Source organism: Ambystoma mexicanum, chromosome 1p, assembly GCF_040938575.1.
Source record: "Ambystoma mexicanum isolate Mex_15411 chromosome 1p, UKY_AmexF1_1, whole genome shotgun sequence".
Taxonomy (NCBI): Eukaryota; Metazoa; Chordata; class Amphibia; order Caudata; family Ambystomatidae; genus Ambystoma; species Ambystoma mexicanum.
In genome coordinates this window covers 568,794,953-568,813,548 of record NC_090921.1, presented here as the reverse complement: position 1 = coordinate 568,813,548, position 18,596 = coordinate 568,794,953, and the positions used below count along the sequence as shown (strand labels likewise).

General features: G+C 43.6%; 1 long non-coding RNA gene across 1 annotated transcript; it reads left to right on the top strand.

Annotated features, from left to right (window-relative positions):
- Positions 1-16,372: 16,372 nt before the first annotated feature.
- Positions 16,373-17,473, top strand: LOC138528248 (uncharacterized). The gene is made up of 2 exons (XR_011284152.1): positions 16,373-16,477; positions 17,341-17,473. It is a non-coding gene; the product is annotated as an uncharacterized lncRNA (long non-coding RNA).
- Positions 17,474-18,596: the final 1,123 nt, after the last annotated feature.

Below are 18,596 nucleotides of genomic sequence, written 5' to 3'. Positions count from 1 at the left end.
AAATCCTCTTCTTCGGTGCAGTACAGGGCAGGAAAGTGAACCAGGTGTACCAAAAGAAAGCCGCAGAATCCTATCGTCTGGGACCCACACCTACATGCCAGTAAAATAAGGTGAAAGGAAGACCAGAGGACAGAAGCATTCCCCCTGGTGGAGTATAACTGTGAGAATACAGTACTAAGAGATGGGAGATATTTTCTTGGTACATCAAAGCCAGCGTAAGGGAGTCATTTCCTTGGCAGTGGGAACTGCCTCAGAAAGCCTTGGGAAGGGACCTGGGGAAGGGAGTCATTCCCTCAGCCTTCGTGAACTGTGAGAAAGAGTCTGGGAAGGGCTTGGAGAAGGAAGTCATACCCCCAGCCTTTGTGTACTGTGTGTGAGAAAACTGAAGGTGTCTTCCTGACTAGTCCCCAGGAATCTGTCATCCAGGTGGCAAGGACATGGCCATCGCTATTGGATACAGTTCCTCTGGGTGGACCAGTGAGGGAGGATCACCTGGATGGGGGTCCTTGGGGAGTGGAAGTGGAACACTGACGGGTTAGACACGGTATACCCCTTCTTCCAACACCTTTTCCCCATCCTACCACGTTGGATACTCAGAAACCCTACCACCTCCCCCTTATACGACACAAACACTTTTGTACAACACTAAAGACAATGGACTAACACCAGAGCTATTTACCTAACATGTCCCAACACACGCGTCAGGCAAAGTCAGGCAATTGACCAGAATCACATACACACACCTGACAGCCCTTTCCCTTCCCCACAGGGATAAAAGGTGGAGCAAGAGAGCACACGATGAGCAAGGCAAACCGCACGACAAGACAGCTATCCCAGTACAACAATTCATGAGGCGCTGAGAACCAAAGGGGTGACAAGGACAGAAGCGACATTGCCCTTTCCAACCCAGACCTGCGATGCCTCCGTGAAAGGAATCGTAAGACCATGAATAATAGCCAGCGAGTGTTGCAGCAGATGTCAATGGTACACAGAGTTCTCCTACACTGATAAGCACGATAGGGAGAGACACATGCTGCCGTGGTACCAGGCTTGACTCCAGAAACACACGTATACAACAAAAGTTTGAGGGGAAATTATTCGATGGCCCCAGGATTCGCCCCCCTTAACAAGGACTTGTGCAAACTTCCCGACTTGGGAATCCTGTTGCCTTTATGCTGAGCCCCATAGGAAGTGTGAGGAACACTATACCTCGACAAGTCTGTGTTCGTTCGCTAAAAATACACCACAGCACTCGAAAAATAGTACATTATAACACATTACTTTATCAAGATATTAAATCTATAAAAAATGGATTAAACAATTCATATAGTCATTTCATATTACTAAAAAACAATTTAATATAAACATTCTAACCTCTAAAACTCGTAAAACACTACGAAGCACTCTCAGGGTGCAAACATCCTTGCTTATCACTCACAATCCTCTCATACCTAAATTAAACCTCACTCTCACACCATACAAAGTTATATAGACTCTTGTCGATTACACAATAACAGAGAGCGCTCAAGTTCTGAAATGCTCCCTCCAGCCAGTTCGTGCCCTAGTTAAACGAATCCTTTCAGTGAAAGGTACTCATTAATTAAATTAATTTTTAAATAAAGTTGCCTATTAATAGAGCAACCACAATGCCCGACATGTTTCGTTCTTATAACGAGGTAAGACAAGTGATAGAACTTCTTCAGGGGAAATTCGACAACCAGATTCTCTTGGTCTTCTTAAACTTTGTGTGGAAATGTTCCTCTAGGATCCTATGGGGAACAGCATAAATAACAGCTCTAAGTGATGCTGCTATTTAATTACATATAGTCAAACCATTCGAGTACCAGATCTCCCATGGTTGACTCACCGTGGTAACTTCAGTATTTTTTACCAAATCCCGGTGATGTAGGCTCGTCTCCAAAATCAAATGACCCACGGTTATCGTTGACCCCCACGCGTGCAGGTGCCCCTGTCTTGCCACAGTTCTGAAAGAAACATGACAACTCTAAATGCCGCTCATCAAAACTTCATTGCACATGCAATACTATTAGTTCATCAAACAAGTGTCATTTTCAACCACACCTATCTTATATTAGTAGTCCTATTAATACCAGCCTATAAATCCCATTAAAAATTCCCATCTTGATTGAGGGCTTCAATCTATTCTCGTGCCCTATCTAAAAAAGCATCTGGATGCTTGACCCACATTGGGCTATTGGCGTCCATCTACTCTTTAGTGTAGAGCAATTTTACCCCATCTTTTTAACATTTTTTCTCCTCTTACTGAAATACTGTTCGGATAGTGTTTACAACTGCTGGACCCGCATTGGGCCATTGGCGTCCATCTACTCTAGTGTAGAGCAATTTTACCCCTTCTTTTTAAAATGTTTTCTCCTCTTACTGAAATGCTGTTCGGATAGTGTTTACAACTGCTCGGCCGTCTAGAAATGCTCTCCACGATATCATAAGCTTGAATGAAAACATTGTCGGGAAAGAAGCACTTTCGCGTAAAACGATAATTTTACTCTAAAGTCAAAGGTTAATTAACTAAATTTGTTCTTGTACCGTCTATCTGGCATAAAAAGAAATCATTCCTTCTCTTATATTGCCCTGTGGGCATTATTTTAGCATTCTCCCGAACTGGCCGCAATGGAAAACACCATATTATGGACATGCATGAAGAAATTACAGTGAAAATATGACAGTGAAAAAATAGCACTTACCCGTCGAGTGATAAAATCACTCCAAAGCGAAGGTTGCTGAACCGAGTTCCCTAAACCTTGTAGCCGGGAAGGTTCCTTTTGTTACGGCATCGGATTGACACTGTTGTTTGGGACCGCTTGATTATTCTTCTGTGAGCGGCTGCATACAAAACAGAGTGGCATTCCATTAAATAACTCTTGCGGCAGCCCGCCTGGCTCGTGTTTTTGCTGACTGTTAGCCCCACACAACTGATGCCTTAAAACTTTCAGCTCGTGAATGGAATTTCATTCAACGAGTTGAAATGGTAAGCGTTCCATAGTTCAAAACCTCCGCACTTAAATTTAATCAACTTGACATCTCGCGTTGAGTCTTCCGTGTTCACGTACGTGGTACTTCAATTGCCTGGTGCAGCGAGGAGCATTTAGCCGCCTTCTTATGAAGGTGGAGTGAGCGCGGCACATGTGTCTGTAATTAGCATTACTTCTTTGACTCCAGAAACAACAAAAGCCAAGCGGTTCATCACAGCCGGTGAGTCGAGGGGAGAACTGATAAGAAACCGAACTGTGTTGAACATAAGTTACCTATGGCAAATTAAGGGAAGTTCAAAGAACTGTTAACATGTTAGGGGAAAACCGGCTACAGAGGGGTCTGGTACCACGTGGTGGTTCATTTGAGAGACTCTAGTTGATTCCCCGTTGGTTGAAACTACCGATACCAGAAGGCTCTAGGAGAGCCACAAGAAAAAGTCAAAGTGGTCATACAGGGGTCTAGCAAAATCCCCTGTACAGTCAAAAGTCTTTGACTGACAACCATTGGAAAACCAAGGGAAGTGAATCCTGCAAAGTATGGCTGCGCTGTGATTCTCGCATTTAGGCGAAACACTGCCCTAGTTACTCTATGTACTCTCATGTGTTTTTGGCTGCGCTGTGATTCTCGCATTTAGGTGAAACACTGCCCTAGGTAGCTCATCTGTACTTGCCTAGTTTGCCACTACTTGTACCTGCCTAGTTTGCCTGCCTACCTAGGTCCTAGCCTATTTGTACTTGCCTAGATTACCTAACTACCAGTATACGGTCACTTACTAGATTGCTTAGACTTCCCTGCTACCGAATTGCCACAACTAATATAGTTACACGTCGTTGCAGACGGCACCATTCTACACCTATAGCCCGAACTTGGATTTGCCTATCAATAACACCTCCCTGCCAACGACCACAATGAAAATCACCCAATACCAAACATTACACCTTTTACTGAGCCTCCTCACCACCATGGCACTTGCATCCGCTGCCTCATGCCCTCCTAAGGATAGAAACATGAGACTGAGGGCAAGATTGTCCCGTCTCCATGAACCATCATCCTACCACAACTATAGAGGCTATATCGATCTAGCAAACACATGTTCGCAATACTTCAAATCTGCCCTTCTCCACCCTGTCCTCATAACAACTAACCAGTCACCATCACAAAGAGCCACCCCAACTAAAAATAAACAACTTCCCTCTACTATACCAACTAGCACCCTATCACTAACTGTGTCACTCATCAATGCTAGATCCATGGTAGCCCACGCTACAGAGATCTCTGACACTTTAACCAATGAGAACTTAGACCTATTGGTGATAACCGAAACATGGCTCCATGAGGCGGCTGGCCCTGCCATCATGCTAGCAATACCTGATGGCTACCAACTACTAAGAGTCGACAGACCTAATACCAAAGGAGGTGGCCTAGCCATCATCCACAAATCCACCTTACCCATCAGATTAGCTACTACCTTGCTATTTCAATCATGTGAACTCCTTACTGCTAAACTTCACCTTTCTTGTAACCGCACCCTTGCCATGTATGTCATCTACAGATCACCTGGACCACTAGGATCCTTTGTACCTTAACTATCTTAACTAATAACACTAAAGACCACGCTCAAATTCTACTACTGGGAGACTTTAACCTGGGCTTTAATGACTGTCATGACAAACACGCCCTATCTGTTGCTTCACTATTGAATGACTATGCCCTAACACAAAAAGTCTCCTCCCCTACTCATGCCAAAGGTAGGACCCTAGACTGGGTTGTTGATTGGAATTGCAACATTAGCATTACCAACATAATGCCACAATCTTGGACTGACCACTACGTAATTGTATTCAATGCCTCACTTGACCTTATCCGACCCAAACCTATACTTATGGCCACGCCACTCCCCACCAGAAGTAAAAAAGATATCACAGCAGAGCAACTCTTACCCCACCTCCTCCCCACTCTCGGCAATCTAGATAACATCACAGACCCCACATCGCTTGTGGAAGCCTACAACTGCACGATGATTAAGGCACTTGACTTGATTGCCCCCACCAAAATACGTAAAAGCAAACAACTTTGTCACCTAAACAACTGGTTCACACCACAATTGAAAGACCTCAGAATTCAAAAAAGAAAGCTGCAGTCAATTTGGCAACACTCACCCACTGAGGAGAACAAAATTATATTAGCCACTCTTGCCAAACAGTATGAAAAGGAAATCATAAGCACTAAAAGGAATACCTTTAATGATAGAATATCTAAGGCTAAATCAGATACCAAGGAGCTATTCTCCATCCTCCGAGAAATGGAATCACCCATACCCCCGACTGATAACATTCCTAAAAATAAGCTCTGGTGCACTAATATACAAAATGCCCTAGTGGGCAAAATTAGCTTGCTCCAAACCCAAATTGCCAATAAAAAAGCTTCCCTGCTCCTGCCAACGGAGCCTACACCTCACCCATTTAGCTTCAGACAAATAACTATATTAGAGACAGAAAAAATCATACTATCTCTAAAGCCATCCAACTGCAAAGGAGATAATTGCCCTGCCCAAATTATAAAAGATGCAGCTAGAGACCTAGCCCCATTCATCTCTAAACTCATCAATGCATCCTTTAAGTCTAACCTAGTGCCTAATAACCTAAAACAATCTTGGGTGCTTCCCTTGCTAAAAAAACAAACACTTGACCCCGCAATACCGACAAATTACAGACCCATCACCACCGTCCCATTTCTGCTTAAAATCATTGACAGAGTAGCTTACCTGCAAATTCAGGACTACTTAGAAACTAACAATTTACTAGGCTCACGCCAATCTGGCTTCCGTCCCCTTCATGGTACTGAAACAGCCCTGATTGACCTTAAGACCCAAATTGACGAGTTGAAGGACAATGGCAAATCAACTATGCTACTCCTCCTTGACCTATCTGCGGCCTTCGACTTGGTAGATCACGCAGTCTTATGCAATCACCTCAGTTCTGCCGCTCATTTTTCAAGTGATGCCATAACCTGGGTACATTCCTTCCTTGCAAACCAGACAATGAGAGTCTTCTCCCCCCTAGCAGCCGCTGATCCCACACAAGTTTCATGCAGTGTCCCTCATGTGTATCTCCGACGATGTATAACATCTTTACTAAACCTTTGTTTGACAAGTTGGACAGACTGGGTGTCATCTACACTAATTACGCAGATGACACTCAGATCCTTATCCCCCTTTTGTGCAACTTCTTGGAAGACACGGCCTTAGTAAATAAGATATATCTCCTCATTCAGGCATGGATGGCATCTCACGGCCTCTGCCTGGATGACGACAAAACTGAGTTACTGATCCTCGGGCTCAGAGTTGGCCATCAAAAAACTTGACCCGAACTATGCCTCATTTAACATCGACAATAATGTCATCAAAGTGATGCCTGCAGTCAAAACCCTCAGGGTCTATCTCAACTCTGCGCTCACCTTCAGGAAACAAACTAACTCACTAGCATCTTCCACTGCATATACTTGTAAATTGATCCGAGCATGTAGACCATTTCTAACTGAGACTAGCTGCATTACACTAGCTAATGCACTCATCATATCCAATCTGTATTACTGTAATGCTCTATATGCAGGATCTAACAAGTATATCCTTGATAAACTCCAAAATAACGCTATTAGAGTAGCTTTAAATATTCCTAATAGAGCTCATATCTCCACCTCCAGAAAAAATATCCATTGGCTAAAAATCAAAGGCAGGATTGCCCTCAAAACCCTCTCCCTCACCTCTAAATGTCTTAACAACATAGCTCCCCCCTACCTGGTAAACAGAGTCAACAAGAGAATCTCAAACCGTCCCACTAGAACGACCAATGCCTATACTTTAGTGGTGCCCAGATACAAAAAGAGTACAGCTGGCGGCTCCAGTTTTCCGGTCATAGCTGCGCAAACTTGGAACAGACTCCCTCTGGATCTCATAATGGACCAACCCTACCCTAGCTTCTGGCAGAAAGTCCTCACCTGGATACGTTCCAATGACACTTAGCTCGACCTCCCCACTGCCACTTGCTCTAGAGACCCCTGATGATTGTAACTAGATTAATTGGTTTCTGGTCAACTAGCTTTAACTGTATTTTCGCACCTGCTTGTACATCCACCTTGTTTCTAATTTTAACAGTATTTTCCTGTAACCAAGTTATCAAGTATCCTTGTATTGTCTGCTCCCAGCTACCCTTTGGGTTTGGTTTTGCGCTATACCAAATAAACAAACAAACAAACAAACAAACAATGAAAGTAGAAGAAACTGGGAGGCTGGCAAATGTGAACCCGACGGAGGTATCCCTGCAGAATGGGTCTAAGCATGATGCCCCGATGATCATTGTGTTGAAAAGAGTGAACCCGACAGAGGGACGTCGACAGTGGATTGTCTAAAAGGACATTAAGACGTGTGAATACAACAGGTGAAGTTGTTTGGGAAAAGCCATAGTGAACCCGACGGAGGAAGGCTAACATTCGAGAAGGGTCACAGCCCAGAAGAGGGGGACCCAGGGATGAAACATCATCAACAAACGTACATATGGAAAATAACTTTTTGTTTGTTATTTTGAATACATAATGCCCTTGGAGGCAAGAGACTTTTTGTAGAAAAGAGACTTAACCATCGAAGGTCCGGATAGAGTCTCGTGCTGGGAAAGCTCAAGACTGTGCTGTGATCAGGAGTCCCACCTTGTCCCGTGCTCAAAATGTGGGGAAGAGAGACCCCAGGCTACCACATCCTGACTTATCATAGTGAACACTTCTTTCTTGTGAACACTATCCTACACTCCTTTTGTATTTAGTTGTAAAGATTGGCAATTCTTTTTTTTTTATTTTTTACTATAGCCCCTTTTATTTGACAAGACACCACTAGGACTGCCTTATTATTATTTGATGGTCGTAGCTTGCTCCCATCTTAGATTAGGCATTTTTCCAACCTGCATATACAGTTTAATAAACACCCTTGTACTGTGGTCACTTGTGTAGGCTTTACTGTTAACACCATGACTTCCTTAAATGTGATAAAGAGCCTTAGAAGTGCCTGGGGAAGGGAGTTATTCCCTCAGCCTTAGTGAACTGTGACAACGAGCCTGGTTCAGGTAGTCATTCCCCTAGCTTTCGTGAACTGTGTTAAAGAGGCTGAGAAGGGCCAAGAGAAGGGGGGGCATTCCCTCTACTAAAGTGAAACTGCAACCCAAGAGAGATCACAGGAAGGAAGCCATAGCGCATGCTGTGTACCGTGAAGCAAAGCCAAGGAAGGCCCGAGGAAGGGAGTCATTACCCTTGGCACTGTGAAAATACTCACAATAAGATACCTGGAGAAGGGAGGCATTCTCCAGGAACCCAATAGTGAAGAAAACTATGGGTAATAAGGAATGATGTTTGAGTTGAAACTTTACCTTTTGAGTTTGAACTGACAAATTTACAGCACCACAAGCTGGAACTTTGTTTTGTATCTTGGAAAGGAACTGAGACCTGGAGAAGGGAGGCGTTCTCTCGGGTGAAGTTCCCACCTGCCAGTTGGAACTATGACCCACTGTCCAGAAGAAGGGAGCCATTCTTCTGGACCAAGAACATCACTACTTCTTTAGTTTAGTTACAAGTGTGAGGGACAGAAGAAGGAATTTTGACACAACGGCTGACCCTTTTCATTTACTTAGACCATCTGACCGACTCCTTAGTTCCTTGGTTGAGGCAGGCAAAGTTCCTTAGTTGAGGCAGGGAAACCCTTCTAGAGTTAGGTAGGGATAGGTTTCCTCTGTATTTTGATTACATAAACGTTTATGCCAAAAATCATGCCACCTGCGTATCCGTCTCCTTCTGCACCTTACAAAATGGTCCAGTGAAAGTTTAAAATATTTAGGGATTACCTTGGCTCAGGATTTAAGAAAACTAGCAGAGGTTAACGTTAATAAAGTAGTCATTAGTATGAAGAAAGATGTTGATAATTGAGACAATGTAAATCTGAATATTTGGGCTAAAATCAACGCCATATAAATTGGTGTTGCTCCCTAAAGCTCTCTACATCATTCAGTCATTGCCTTTAACCTTTCTGCGTAAATAGCTGAATAAGATAGATAAAGTCTTTAAAGAGTTTTTGTGGAGGGACAGGAAGATTAAAAAGATTCCTCACTATATTCTGGCTTGTGATGTTGCATTTTGGGGCTTTGGTTACCCCGAGCAGTGCAGATATCACAAGGGTTTTATTCTTAAGAAATCAGCATTATACTTCAGTCGGAGTGAAATATCTTCACCCATTTGGTTGGTTATGGCGGCTCAGGCAGTTATACTCTGTGACTAAACTGCAAAGGAGCAATATGCTATGGAAACTCTATTGACAACTCAGAGAGTGCTGACTGCTTGGTTGAAGGAGAATAATCAACACATTTGATTACATAAAAATGGTTCCTTATGGTGCAATTCGGCACTTCAGTTATGCAATAAGATGATATGCTGGAAGAGTTGGATCTCCAGGCGTATTCTGAAAGTGAATGATGGTTTGGAGGAGGATCAGGTAATCAGCTTTGATAGATTACAAGATAAATATAATTTGGATGTAAAAGAGAAGAAGTTTCTCGAGTTTGAGTGCACTATTGTCGTAAAGAGTCGTTATGACAAATGCTCCTCTATCTAATGGGCCTGAGCTATGTAAGATCCTTGATTGTCCTCACTGAATGGTATCTACTTTTCTTAAGCCTATTACTGTCCTGTCGTGAGTGAGATTTCTAATTTGTGGGATCACCTTAGATATCCCAAGAAAAATGGGAAGGGGTGACTAGAAGAGGAACCCAAATGAAAAATGTCCTGAACTTGCGCCTAATACGTCAGGAAATGTTGCGTAGATTAAAAGCCACTCCAGAGAGGACTGAATAATATGTTATCGGATTGTTCCAAAATGTGTGTTTTTTGGATAGAAGTTTTCGATCGGATAGACCTGGTGAGAGCATTAGTGTAACTAGATGTCCTGAGCATACGATACTGCTCTTAGGGGGATACAACTTGGGCATCAACTATGGGATGGAAATGTGGGTAGTCAGAGGATTAGTAGTAGCTCACAAACAGATCTTGAAGGTGTGGAAAAACAGAAAAAAACCTCAGACTGACGCTTGGTTGAATGATTTGCTTATACTGTCAAACTATGACCAATCAGATTTATGTGAAGATGTGTGGTTATCTTTCAATGATTCATAAGGATAGCTCTGAATGAATTGGTTGTTTAAGGATGTTCTAAGTGTTTTCTATTTTTTGTTGATTTTTGTAAGTTAGTATTTGTTGTGTCCTTGGAACTAGTTCTACAATTGTTCACTGCCTGACGATTATTAAGCATGTTGGTTTCTTAACTTGCATTTTTCACTAATGTGATAACGTTGTGGTTGTAATGTTATTATTTCTGCTTGTTTTTTAGGTGAAATATTTTGTGATTTACTAAGAACGTTGTACTTTGTGATGTGGCATTTTATGTATATTTGAAAATGAAAAATAAAGTGTTTTATTGAAAAAAGAAAAAGTTCAAGAGTAAGCGTATCTTGATGCGATGAGTAGACTAAAACCTTGACAAGTGATGTATGAAAATAATTAGCGATTTTGGGCAAAAACAAGCCCAAAGACGCTTATCGGCAGACAGGGCAACACTCATTTTATTTGATTTATTGGTGTGCAGAGCATCCAACACATTCACCTAAGTAGAGATATCGTACCGCTGGACAGCATTATGAACAAGCTTCAAACATGAAAAAAATATGTGCTAACAAAAGCGCTTAAAATCGAGCCAACAATTAGGGTACAAGATGAAGTCGTTAAAACATGTCCAAAAATGTATCTTGGCAGGAACACGTAGCACCGTACAGGGTGAGAGGAAACATCGTGGTCCAACAGTGAAGAAAGCAGGGTTTGGTAAACCCCTCTCTCGGTAGAAAACACTCAAGGGGGACAACAGACGTTGTGATGTAAAACCATAAGGCCCTGTCACGACCCTTGACCCAAAACCCCACTGGCATGCCCACATGCGAGGTAGGGTCATGACTCAGGGTTCCATTGGGGCCTCAGGAGCCTTGCACTACCTTCCAGGACTCTCTTGGAGTCAGGCTCATGTTCAGAATGGGAAACCTCCTTGAAGGGACTACTTTTCTTTGGGGCCTGCAGCCAACATGGAGGCACCCACACAGTCTAGTTCCTAGAACCAGACTGTGCGGTACAGTGTTTTGGGGTGTGGTAGCCCGGGACTACTTTACCTGGACTACTTTGCTATAGGGCTATTTAAACCACACCCAAGTTACAGAACATGCTTCGTGTTATTCTGCAGCCAGCAGCGTGACGCTCACCGTGTCCAGTGTTCTGATACCGGCGATCCGTGAAACAACGGACCTGCAGAGGAGACAAAGAACATCATTATTAGACTCTACTTACCTGCAAATTCCATCCCGCCTCTGCCCGACATTCGTCCATGCTTCTGCTGCTCACGGTCATCCATCCAGCCATCAGCATCTTCGGGAAAACGCGAACGCACCCGAAAGAAGCAACCTGGAGGGAGAGAGAGAAAGACAACGTTAAAACAAATTACTTACAGCGCAAGCTTCAGTCATCACGAGAACCTCACCTGGTTGGGCATCTCTAGGCCGGCATCATTCCGGAACACCTCGCACACCAGAAAAGACCATTGCGACCTGAAAAGAGAGAAAGAGTACAGGTTAGCAAGTAAAAGAAAAAACAGCGCTGCGCTTAGCGCGTTACCTACCAACTCGTAGTACGCTCTTGCGTCCTCCATTCTGGAAGGAGCTCGATCTAATCTGCGCACACGCCGAACCTCCGCTTACCTAAGGGGGGGTAAAGAAAATACATTAACCACAAGAAAGGAAGGCAAGGACATATAAAGACTGCTACAATAAGACCTACCTCAAAGGGACTTGAATGGGCTCGCATCAGTGAAGTAACTCGGTCGCTCAAGCCCGCAGAAGACTACGCACCCCTGCAAAGAAGGAAGGACGGAGAGCACGCCAGACATCACAACAAGGTGAGGAGAGGGCCATCGGGTCGAACCCAGGGCATGTGGGAGGAGACTGTACCTGATCTTAAATCCAGTCCTCCTGTGCTTTCAGGCCCGACTTCCATCGAAGGCACCACCCGGGATCGGGAAGGGGTCCAGGTCAAATCCTGCAACCAGGGCTGAGTAGCGTCCCTGTGTATACCAGGTGAGCATAACAGAACGCGAAGCCACTATAACATAATCCACCTGGGCGCCATGGAGACATCAGAAATAGACCAACTGGCTCAGTTATTAGGACAATTACGCGCCGAAGTTTATTCAGCCAGGCAAGAGACTAATGCCCTACGAAGGGATCTAGTCGTAACCAAGGATCGCACTGAAGAAATCAGTAGGCAGTTACTACAATCACAGGCCGGACAAACTCAATTGCCTGGAAAAAACCCACCGGCACAAGCACCCACGTTATCCACCACTCCAGTACAGATTACCCTACCCGGAGCAGTTCCTTTAGCATCACCGGAACGGTTCTCAGGAGACCCCAGGAAGTATGCTGCATTCATGAATCAATGTCGTCTTCACTTCCTCTGCAGACCAGGTGCGTTCCCCAATGATCAGGCACGGTTAGCCTTTGTTCTGTCATACCTGAGTTGAAGTGCAGCAGACTGGTCAGTGCCACTTGTGAGCTATGATGATCTATTACTAAGTGACTTTGGGGGCTTCCAAAGGGAAATGGAAAAGTTCTTTGCTCATCATACCCAAGAACAAGCTGTAGACAACGAACTCCTGTCACTCCGGCAGGGGAATCAAGACTTATTAACATACATTGCAAACTTCAATAGGTTAGTTGCTGAAACTAAGTGGCCTGAAGACAAAAGAACCACATTGTTTCACTGAGGCCTACGAGGGGAATTGAGGATGTTCTGGCCCAGGTGGTTGATCCGCCTAGAGACTGTAGTGAATTCATCAACCTGGTAGTGCAACTAGATCACAGATTACAAGACCGGAAGGCAGATCGGTCTAGGTCAGACACTCGGGCCATGTATCTGCGGACTAAGGATGCTGCCCCACGCATGTCTGAGAACACTGCAGAGCCCATGCAGATCGGAGGCATACGACCACCGTTAACAAAAGACGAAAGGGACAAGAGAAGGTAACAGCAGTTATGTTTGTACTGCGGAAAACCAGGGCATTTCCTAAAAGACTGTCCAGTAAAACCTCCTAAGAGAACCGTAGGAGCCACGGAAAGGGATGAGAGTAAGGAGTCGGAAAACTGCCCAGCTCGACAAACGTAGAGGTCAGTTTGACGAGTGAGAAGAATGAGACACCGGCCTCACATTTTGCAATACCAGTGATCCTAATCAATCACCAACAACCATCTAAGATGCATGCCGTTGAGGCTTACATAGACAGGGGAGCAGTTGGGAACTATATTGATCAAGAACTGGCAGCAGAGATGGGGCTTCCCTTATGTTTCAATCCGAACACAGAAAAGGTAACCACTGTGGATGGGACAGAAATTGCTTCCGGGCCAGTAACACAATGTACGGTAGGGGTAACCTTGCTGTGCCAGGATGGACACCAGGAATCCAGAATCCATTTCCTTCGATCTCATCAAAGCACCTCAGTTTCGGCTGATATTAGGGATGCCATGGTTAGTTGCTCATAATCTCCGGATAGATTGGCGTGCAAGAAAATTGACCTTCCCCGATGACTGCGCTCCCACCTGTTATTACCATGAAGAAAAATCCAGTTTGAGCATCCCTAGGAGTCCTAGAACAGTCGCATCTACACTTGGCGCAACTAGTACTCTCCCAGAAGAATACCAAGATTTCCAGGACGTGTTCCAGAAGGAGCAAGCTAACACACTAACACTGCACAGTCCCTATGACTGTCAGATTGACCTCATACCTGGTGCGCAAATCCCTTGTGGCAGAATCTATGCGCTCGCAGTACCAGAAAACCAGCATCTAAAATCCTATCTGGACCAGTACTTGGCAAATGGGTTTATCCACCCATCTAAATCATCAGCAGCCAGTCCCCTAGTCTTCGTACCGAAGAAGGAAGGGGACTTGAGGACCTGCATCGACTATTGCGCGTTAAACCGGGTCACCGTAAAGAATCGTTACCCCCTGCCACTCATTCCCGAAATGCTGGACCAAGTCAAGAATGCCCAGATTTATACCAAGTTAGACCTCAGAGGAGCGTACCACCTAGTCCGAGTTAAAAAATTAGATGAATCGAAAACGGCTTTCCGTATCAAATATGGGTTGTTTGAGTACCAGGTTATGCCTTTTGGACTCTGCAACGCCCCCGCAGCGTTCTAATAATTCATGAACGATGTTCTGAGGGAATTGATCGATGTTTGTGCCCTGGTCTACATAGACGAAATCCTAGTGTATTCAACCTCAAGACAAGACCATGTCAAGCACGTCCGCTCCGTTCTCGCCAAACTTCACCAACATCGACTATATGCAAAACTTGAAAAATGCTTTTTTCACGTAACAAAAGTAGAATTCCTTGGTTTCATCCTCACTCCGAAAGGCATCAGAATGGATGTACTCAAAGTGGATGTCATTCTTAAGTGGCCTTCTCCAACTTCGTTAACAGGGGTCCAGAGCATACTGGGCTTTGCGAACTTCTACCGTCGGTTCATCCCAGACTTCTCTCAGATTGTGCATCCAATCACGTTACTCCTACGAAAAAACAATAAAAAATTAATGTGGACAGAAGATTCCAAAAGGGCCTTCCAAGAACTTAAGAAAAGGTTCACTTCTGCTCCGATCTTACCACACCCTCGGCCAGACCTCCCTTACGTCGTGGAAACTGAATCCTCCAGAATGGCTATGGGGGCTGTTCTTTCTCAAAAGGACCCTGAAACCGGCCAGTTGCACCCCGTGGCCATGGCCCTTTTGCACACACGATGCTTATTTCCACTACATGTACAGCGCTATGTTCCTTGTTTTGTGGCTTTTTAGGGCCATGTGTCTCTGTCACAGTCATTACAGGGAATTCTCTAGTTTGTGCCATCATGCTATGCAATATTACGTTCTGTGTATGAGAAGTTGGTTATTGGTGTTTGTTTCATTTAAGTCAAGACCACTAACCTATATGTTTTATGTGCTTTTGTGAGTCTATTGAATATGTCATTCTCTACTAGTGCTATGTACTAAGGTCAGAAGTCCAGGGGTGGAGAGTAGAGTTCATGCGGTAACACGTCAGGAGCTGTTTTGTCAGGCAGGAGTTATGCGTAGTTAGGTTTTTTTCTATGTATGCATGTTTTTTTACCCCACCTTTCCTTTGTCATTCCATCCCCTTTCCCTAACTCCGTCTTCCCCCCATTGGCTGCCACGTGGTTCCCTGTATTATTAATATTCTAGAACTTCCTCTAGAGATGGATTGCCTTTAGACCACAATGCCTCACCTTTCCATCATGGCATTCTAACATGAATTGGTCTTGTAACCTTTCAACTAAACTGTTTCCAAAGTCACACGAGGTTACTAAACCTTGCAAGGCAGTGATAAATTGTTCCACTGTTTCTCCATATTCTGCGCTTGCCAAAATGATACCGCTCAAGTATAATACTTACAGACTTTTCGTAATGCAGCTCTAGCATTTTGACACATTTCTGGTATTCAGTGAGTCCTTCTGATTGTTCTTCAGACAAAACGGGCAGATTCTCAAACTGTTCTTGTCCATAATTACCCAGGCAATGTATTAAGACATTTTTGTTCTTTCATTGGCAAAATTAAGACCATGAGCAGCTAGAACATAGTGTTCAAAATGTTTCTTCCATCTTTTCCACAGTAACAAGGGCTCTCCTTTGGTATCCAAAAAATAATGAGGAGGAGGTATTTCTTGCATTATAGTAGTAGCAGATATAGAAACTGCCAGTATATGATTACTGTTGTGATAAATGCTGTGATTCCAGTCACACAATTAGAAATATTGCAGAAAATGTGTACCAACTTGTAACGCTTAGGCTTGTAATTGGCCTTTTAATTTGCTTTGCTTGTGGCTTTTGGTTGCTTTGTCTCATGGAAAAACACAGTGTCTGTAAATATTATCATGCACTATATTATTGAAAAATTGTGACTGTAGTTGTCATCATATTATATTATCAAAAATGGTCTTTATTCAAAGACTCTATGTGCATCACTATGAATTATGAACGAAAATTGGAAATGTTCTTCCCTTTTTTCACTTTGTATTCATGTCTGATTTATCTTTGTATTCTCCTTTATATGGATACACGCGGAGAATAAATTGAACTGTGCACTCAAAAGCTCCCTTTTTATATGCTTGTTTATGTCACATCGCATTTAACAGAAGGCTTTGTTTATCTTTATTTTCTATGGCAGCAAAGATGGCCGCCGGACGTAATCTCACGCATCAAGGTTCTTTCCTTTAACAGATCCACTGCTGCACATCCTGTGCCGCAATTGCATGCTTAACAGCAACAAGAAACGCAGGTATTGAGAAATTTTAAAAAGATGCAGCCTCTCCTCTCACTCTTGCCGCGCACGTCCTACGCTGCAATTGCATGCTTAACAGCAACAAGAAATGCTGGTATTGAGGAATTTTTAAAGATGCAGCCTCTCCTCTCACTCTTACCGCGCGCGAGTACTCCCATGAGATACATGCACTCTCACAGTTATATGAGGTCTGTGTCTAAAAGACAATAAAACTCACACAAAGTAAATTATTTCGGACACTCCCAGCAACACGTCAGTCTTTAGCTGTTTGATCTTGACATACTTCCTTCCTTTCTCCTGTAAATCCGTGACGAGCTGATTATAGCACTCAAAATGTATGTTGAATTGTCAGGGCTTGGCAAAATTTCATCACTCTTCCAGGAATTTGTATCTGCTGTTTGCTTGTCAGCCCCAAACACATCTGGTCTGTATCCCCTGTAGTTTCTCACGAAGACCGACAGCAGTGCCTGTATCAATTACGTACCTGTATCAATCACTTTTCTCTGGAATTCTAGACACCTTTTTATCTTTCTAGTATTTTAGACACTAACAGGCATTCTAGCTATTATATCTCTGAGTATATAGAAGTCTTAATGAACTACCCTTTAGACCTTTTTGTCTCAACTATATACACCTTCTTCCTGCATGATTGACTTCCTCCCTGACATCTCACCATTCTTGTTATAGTCATATGACTAACTTTTTTCTTCACATGACTTGATTGTAGATACTCCTTGTCCATGGCTCAATTGATCTACCTCTCTGTGTCCGTTTAGCTCATTGATGATCAAATTTGTACTGGGTTGTAACATACATCTTATCTGTTTTTGCTTTCTCTTGTTCACGAATTCAATCAACAGTCCATCAAGGCCATTTATGAAGAAGAGGGACACCTCGAAACACGTCGGCCAAATGTATTGGACTTTTTTATGTGCAATGTGCCTCTCCTCTAATTGATCATCTTTGATGTATTAAATCATGTTTTTTATGAAACTGGCTACTACAGAACCCTTTTGTTGAACCAAACTGTGATTCAAAGTATATATTCTCAGTAAATATTTGAATGATTCACCTCCCTTAGGGCGCATGTAGAAAGTGTGCAGGGGATGGGAGGATCCCAATCTTGGGTCCTTTTCTTCTTTTTTCTTTGGTTATAAATGGCTTTGTGCCAAGGCCCTCTTCCCTCCCCCGCTTCTCAAAATTCACGAAACTAGCATCTGCTGGAGCACCTACATTTGATTAGTTTTACTTGAAGTAAATAGTTGTGCACCGCTTACCACATTTTCATGAAGTACATAGCCATCCATTCATGAAGTTACACAAACCTGCATTAGTTTATTGCATATAGAGATGAAACACATGCATATGACTCACACAGGTAGATGACAGACACACATACATATCTCTATATGTAGTCACACTCTTCACCAAAGCGGAACTCCAAGCTGCCAAAGTATACGTATACCAAGCTTTCATATGCTTGACTGCCACTAACATGGAAAATCCATAAGGACAAATATGGAAGCCACAGGCCCGCTGCAATGAATGAGGAAAAGCAGACAGGCTTCGAGTATATGGAAGGGCTTGCATGATCGCTGCAGCCAGAGGCAAGCAGAAACAATGCACCCAGCCAAGGATGAGTGGAGACATAAAGTTCCTGGTTACCAAGACCATAAGCCACCTGCGAGAAATTCAGACTAGAATCCCCATAATTACAGTCAAGAGAGCTCCATTGCAGTCTCAACACACGTGACCCAATAGAACAAGACAATGCCCATTCAATTGAGGTGGCGGGAGAGAAGCTGTTTCCACCAAATGGGAGGTGGAAAGTTACAAGGGTGGCTCACGAACTGCCAACTGAATGCATTCTCCCATAATTAGGTGATCAGAGATGGTAACATTAGGGAACACACAGCCCATCCATGTTCATTATCATTGCTTTGAGAAGGTACACTCAGCCTGGTGACCGTCCGGGAGGATCCATTCGGCCCAATCCAGAGTCATCTTTCACGTGAAGATATATAATATGTTGCAAGAGCCAGTGGTCTTCCTGCGACCCTGAAACATTGTAGATTGAAACATGTAGAGGTGGTCCCAGGAGGAGCCACCGATATGG